This window comes from Pinus tabuliformis, chromosome Q (genome assembly GCF_031772625.1).
Source record: "Pinus tabuliformis cultivar Carrire ecotype Pingquan chromosome Q, CPIR1, whole genome shotgun sequence".
In the NCBI taxonomy this organism is placed as follows: Eukaryota; Viridiplantae; Streptophyta; class Pinopsida; order Pinales; family Pinaceae; genus Pinus; species Pinus tabuliformis.
The window spans coordinates 466,353,684-466,360,629 of NC_142296.1; positions in this window are offsets into that span (position 1 = coordinate 466,353,684).

Genomic DNA, 6,946 nt, shown 5'->3' on the forward strand with positions numbered 1-6,946 from the left:
ACCCATATAAATATATTTTGTTTATAACATAAGCACACCGTATCTCTTGTAACATAATGACATCGTACCCATAAATAAGATAAATTGATAAGTGGTTGAACACATACAAGAAGAATGTGTCGTAGTCCAAGGGTTAGATTCCAATCCTTCTTCATAGTATTGACACATATCTCTCCATTGCTTGCAATATTAGGGTGGAAGATTTTTGTGAAAAAATACCCTGCAGTCACACATCCAATACAAGTTAAAAAAATGTAAGATTTAGTATTCTTTACATCATAAACAATGTTTTGATATCAAGAAAAGTCAAAGAAACTAATAATTCACTCATGATATGATGGAAAGAATGAATTGCCTTATGGAATCGAATATGGACAACCACGACTGGCCATTGAGATTTGCCGGACTCAGCTATACTTAGTAGGAAGCCTGAACACAGTAACTCGGCTATTGCTAATAGAAAAAATTTCATCTTATACCAAATGGTATATTGCGTGACTCCATGAGGTATTATTGTGTGACATTATTACAATGGATTGTAAGAAAAATTACGTGACCGTTATAGGTATTAAATATCTTTGGTGGAAGGCACACCAATATACTTATAGATGGTAAGCAAGAAAATTTGTGTGATTCCACTACACCTAGCAGGAAGCTTCAGCATAATAATTCGGCTATAGTTGAAACAAAACAAAAAAATTCTCTCTATACCAAACAATGTGATAATATATTTCAGGACTCCATTAAGAAATTATTGCATGACTTAGCTATTTTCAATTCAAATAAATTTTGGCCATAAATTGGAAAGCCCAACAAAGTTTTACTACTTGTCTCACATTCCACATCACACATCCAATACAAGTTAAAAAAATGCAGGGTACAAGACAAATGGCAAGGTTAGCAGGAATACTCATCATGGATGGATATGACTGACACGTAAGGAAAGGAGATAGGTAGAAGAATATACGCCATTGAGAAAAAAATTAGTTTATATGGCAAAATAAACTATTAACAATTGCATTCTATAGTTTTCTTGGGAGAAAGAGCCGCAAGTATGTGGCCCCATGCGTGGAGGATAGGAGGTTTGTCTAGGTAGCGTATCACTTAATTTTGGGTACAGATTTCCTGTTGAATATAGTCGTTGTCAGAGGAATACATGTTGGATGTTTTTCTATGCTATTTGGTGAGGTTTATCTTTGTTACAGGCTACAGGAATAGAGCTGCTATAATAGCTTGTTGATAAGACTATTTGGTGGGTATGAAGGCATGTATAAGTCCTCTCTAGGATGCATATGCCTAGGCTTGAGTGAAAACAGGTCAGAATTCTTCCATGTAGTTCGGGATTGTTTCAAGATTCGTTGAGGATGAGCTACCAAGCTCTAAATCAGTTATTGGGTGTCTTCTATGGATAATCGCAGTAATTGAGGGAGAGGAGAATGAGGACTGAATCTGTCAGCCATAATCAGTGACCAAGATTACCATCAACACTTGAAGCTAACTGTGTTTGTGCCCTAACCAATATTCATAATTGCAGTATACAAATCTCCAGCATATAGGAGGATATACTGAAATATTGAAATCTTCTATGATCCTTGGAGATAGGGCTGAACCTCTGTAGATGCTTGATTGAAGTATTACAACCCTCATTTTAGAGGACTGTATCATTCTTAAAAGAATAATTTCTCTTTGAGATTCTTAGATCCCTGGAATGTTTCAGATGACAACTATGGTTTCACATCCATCTCATCCTTCTTTGGTTCATTGCATATCATTGAGCATTTAAAGCGGAGTTGTTAAAGGGTATATTGAAGACAACCCAGTTTCAGCATGAGTATTGGATCTTTTCTAAGAGCTTGTTGAAAATTCTGAATATAAGGATCAACCTTGATTATCCTATGCGACATACTTTCTGGGAAAATTTTCAGATCAAGGAGAAATATTAGATAATCAATGATTGTATTGCTCTAACTTTTGCAGTAGTTTTTTTGGGGATATATGTATATATATGTTATCGACATAATCCGTCAGGTCTGTGAAGTCATTATGGGAGATGTATTGATCACTTGATATCTTAAGGCAATACATCCTTTATTCTTAATACCAACTCTAAGGTTCTTAGTGACCTTTCTCTGAACTTGATTTAATATTCTTGATCTCTAATGATGATGTAATCCTAGAGACATTTCATTGATGCTCTTCTTCAAGGTATCTCAGCTCATTGAAATCAACAATTAACTTTCCCACGAGAATTATGGGCTATGCTTAAAAGCCTGACCTATTAAGTTTTCTTGTTGGTAAGTAAGGCAGCCATATTTTGTGCTAAGAGGTTTAGATTGGAAGATTGAAGTCGAAGCAAACAGAAATGTAAGGAATTCTATTACATCTCATATTCAATGCCCTGACAACCTTATCCTATCTTTGACCTTGATATCAAATTATAGTATCATTTTCTTTAAAGTAAAATGCCTTATCATACTGTGAAATCATATCCAAGAGAAAAGGTATCAACTTGATGGAAAGTCATTTTGAAATCATATAAGTGACAACTGAATTGGAACAGTTTTATGAAGATATGTCTAAGATTTAGGTCAAAAATTGACTGCGTGTAGAGGTTGTCATGGAATCATTAATAATTAGAAAAGGGTTCCACTCTTGTTGTTAAGTTGTATCAATAATACACATCATCGGCTAAATGTTGCAGTGAACCTGTCAAAGGATGAAACATTCAGATCAAGGACACAACTTGTTTTCGCTGATGAATATGTATAAGGAAATGTTGAGATTAGTTACTGCTGGACATGTATTACTATTATCTCTGGAATAAAACTAAGAAGCCTTGTTAACAAAACAATTCTTGTATGGACCATATTGGTATATTGAGTAATGATGGGGTCGTCCTGGAAGTATGAATATCTGTAGCTATCAAGGATAGTATCCTGTGCAGTAAAGATACAATATCAGTGGCATTGTCTATGAATGGCATTGTCATGTATTTCTCATTTTTCATGTTGCAGTGTCCATCGAAAGTATGAAACATGGGTACTCCTGGATGAGGAATTAAATTTTGCATCGAATGAGTGCCCCCTCTCGAAATTTAAGTAAAACTGTAGGGAGATAAGTTGAAAATACGAGTTGAAAAATAGCTTTTTTCCCTCTAAAATTTTATGATGTAATCTATTATTATTTTTTTATTTCCACTATAGTTTTACAATATTCGTTAGGAGGCCCATTTTAGACCTAAAAATTTCTCTAACGATTTTTGTACATCACATTGCGATGTTGATTTACGTTTGTCATACTACAATGTGTATTTTCTATTTTCCACATCGCAATATTGATTTTATGTTTGTCACATTGCAATGGTGATTTTTTGTTTATCATAATGCAATGTTGATTTTTTTCATCACAATGTGACATGAATTTTTTTCTCATCACATGCGACATCAACTTTTTTTCATCACATTGTGACACTGATTTTAGTACAATAGATTGCGATGTTTATTTTGGTTTGATACCTTATGAAATTGATATTTATTTCTCACAATACAATGTCAATTTTTTATAATGGTTGTCTATGGTCAACTATGGTTCACTATGGGTGAATTTGTTTTACCATGATAATCAATATTTAATATTAAGCCTAGTAAACCTAGGTCAAGTAAGTAAACCTTGATTAACTTAGTAAACCTAGATCAACGTAGTAAACCTAATAAACCATGGTCAAGGTTGACTATGGATGACCATGGTTAACTAAGGTTAATTATGGTTGACTATGGTTAATTATTATCGGCTATAATTGAATATGTTTCATTAAAGTTCACCAAGGAAGTTTGACTATGATTGACTATTAAGACTATGGGATGACTATGGTAAACCATGTCATAATGATTTACTATTATGATTATGCTTTTCAATGAGGATTTCAATGTTATAAATATTAAACCTTATGATTAAATAGTTAACAAACTTTAAATCTTATTAATAAACTTTATTAAATATAAATCTTATTAACTTTTTTAAATATCAATTTTATTAAATAAAAAATTTTATTAACCATGGATGATCATATTTGAGTTAGTTTGACCAAGAATGAATACGATTTTACTATTGAAAAGAGCTATAAAAGTTATACTAAAAAATAAATATTGAACAAACTTAAATATTAAATAATATTAAAGTTGAATTAAATTTATTATTTAAAGTAAATAATAGTAATGTATATATTAATGTATATGCCCATGTTGGCTATGAGCATGATTCTTATGGTTGACTATGGGTATGTTGGGCATGATGTCTATGGCTAACTATAGGCATGTTTAATGCTTATGGTTAATCATGGTTGAACATAATATCATGTGAAAAAGGTACATTATTGACCTACATTTACTAGGTTGACCTATGTTTACTAGGTTGAATAGCTTAACCCAGCTTTATTAAGTTAACCTACATTATTTAGGTTTATTGGATTTACTAAGTCAATCTAGGTTTACTAGGTTGACTTATGTTTACTAGGTTGAGCTAGTTTAACCTAGGGTTACTAGGTTGAACTAGGTTTATTTGGATCACTAGTTTGACCTAGGTTTATCTTGGTTTACTAGTCATACCTTGGTTTGTTAGTTTTACTAGATTGACCTAAGTTTATTAGGTTAACCTAGGTTTATTGGGTTTATTAGGATGACCTAGGATTACTAGGTTGACCTAGATTTATTAAGTTGACATAGGTTTATTAGGTTTAATAGGTTGACCTAGGATTATTAGGTTTCCTATGTAAACCTATGTTTACTAGGTTGACTGAAGTTCACTAGGTTGACTAGATTTACTAGGTTGACCCAAGTTAGGTTTATTGGGTTGACAACCACATTAATAAAGTGGTTGGCAACAACATTACTAAAGTGGCTTAATAGGTTGACTAGGTTAACAACCACATTACCTTAATATATAGTTAAACATTGACAACCATGGTCAACCATGTTCACCCATATCCAACCATGGTTTTCATAGTTAATCATGGTCAAACAAGTTAAACCATGGTCAAACATGCTCACCATGGAGAACCTTCATAAAACATGGTCAATAGGTTCATCCATGGTCGAACCAACTTAGAAATGGTCGACCACGATCATTCATGACCAACCATGGTCGCCATGATCAACATTATCAACCATAAGTAACATAGTCACCCATATACATGTATATTTACATGTTGATAACCATGGTTAAACAAGCCAAACAATGGTCAAATCAACTTGGTAATTTTAAACCATCGTTAACCCACTCAAAATGGTCAAACATAATTTTCTACAGTAACAATCATGGTCAACCATTTTTACCTATATTCCCCCATGGTTAACTATAACAACCTTGGTCAAAATTCTATGTAATAAAGTTAATAAAGGAAAAATAATAAGTCATGGGACACATATTCCAAGTTGAATGTTGGGCAAAACATCCTAGTGTGGGTGTTCATTTGGTTTATTATGGAAAATAAAACTGACAGAGGCAATAACAAAGGTTTTGGAAAGGCATGAGGCATTAAATGGTATTTTATTTATGAAAATAATGGAAATTAGGAGAAAAGGAAGGTGAAAGGTCATAGGTTGCATGTGAGGAGGAAAATGAAGGAAAATAATGCAAAATTGAAGAAAATAGAGGCTTCAGTAATAAAAAGTCTTATGAGAATCATTTGGTACCTTTTGTCAGTTCAGTTTTGGAGCTCTCTCTCTCACTCTTGGACACTTAGATTTTTCTTGTAGCACTCTAGCATTGGATCAAGGAAAGCAAAGGAAGGACTAAGAAGGCAAAGAAAAGAAAATATAAAGCAAGGAAGAGAAACATCTAGCATCTACAAAGGGATTAATTGTAGGTATCGATTTTCATGTGTTATTTCCTTGCTAGTTTTAACATGCATGTGTGTATTTGATTCTCTTGTTGTCATTGGCATGATTTTTTCCAGGTGTGACAGTGTTCTTCAGTATTGCCTTGCCATTTCCAAATAGCCATGGTGTGATGGGTTCTCTTGTATTTGTTTGAGCTGGATTGACGGATCGTTTCGAAACTGAGTGAGGTGGTATTTGAAATAAAGAACATAAGGCATAGGAATACTTGGACCAAAGAAGGTGGGATTGTAGTAAAGCCAGATTTTTTGTGCCTCAGTGGGCCTAGGAATACTTGATCGGTGAATGGCAGGATATATGGTAAATCCTATAGGTGTGTTCCCTCGATCAAGCCTAGTAATCCTGAACTAGTGAATGATGGGAGATACGATAAATATTGGATCTTGGATTCTTGATTAGGCCTAGGAATCCTTGACCGGTGAATGGCAGGATATATGGTAAAGTCGATAGACTAGGAGGAATGCAAATTCCTCACAGTGTAGGTGGAGAAATATGGTGGCATCCATGCTTGTTTAGGGCCTAGTGATCTACTGGGGATTGCAGTAAAGACTAAGGAAACATGGTTTGGTTTAATTTTGAGTCCCACTTTCATGCTTGGAATATGGCACGGGGGTGATTGGTTGAAAGAAAGATTTGGTTCAACCAAACTATCATTGGGTGGTTCATGGAAGTCCCATACCTAGTTGGATTTTACATTCATTAATAATAGCTTCTTCTCCTTGGTATTTGATGTGTAAATGTATTGGTTCATATGTGATTCTTATGGTTGCTATATCCTTGTTATTGATGTGGGTTATATGCTAGTTATGAGTACGTTTTCTGACAGACTTGATGTATGGCTCTCATCATGTTTTTATTAGTAATTGAAAGTACAATGAATACATGAACTAATAGATGATAATGCATCTATTTTGATAAGGAAATAATGCTTCTTTACGAATCTCAGATAAGTATGAGACCCCTATGCTAAGATATGTCGTTATGACCTGTAGATTACATATTTGTGACATGTTTAATGAAATGCCTATCATGGCTAGAAGGGATTTAGTAAA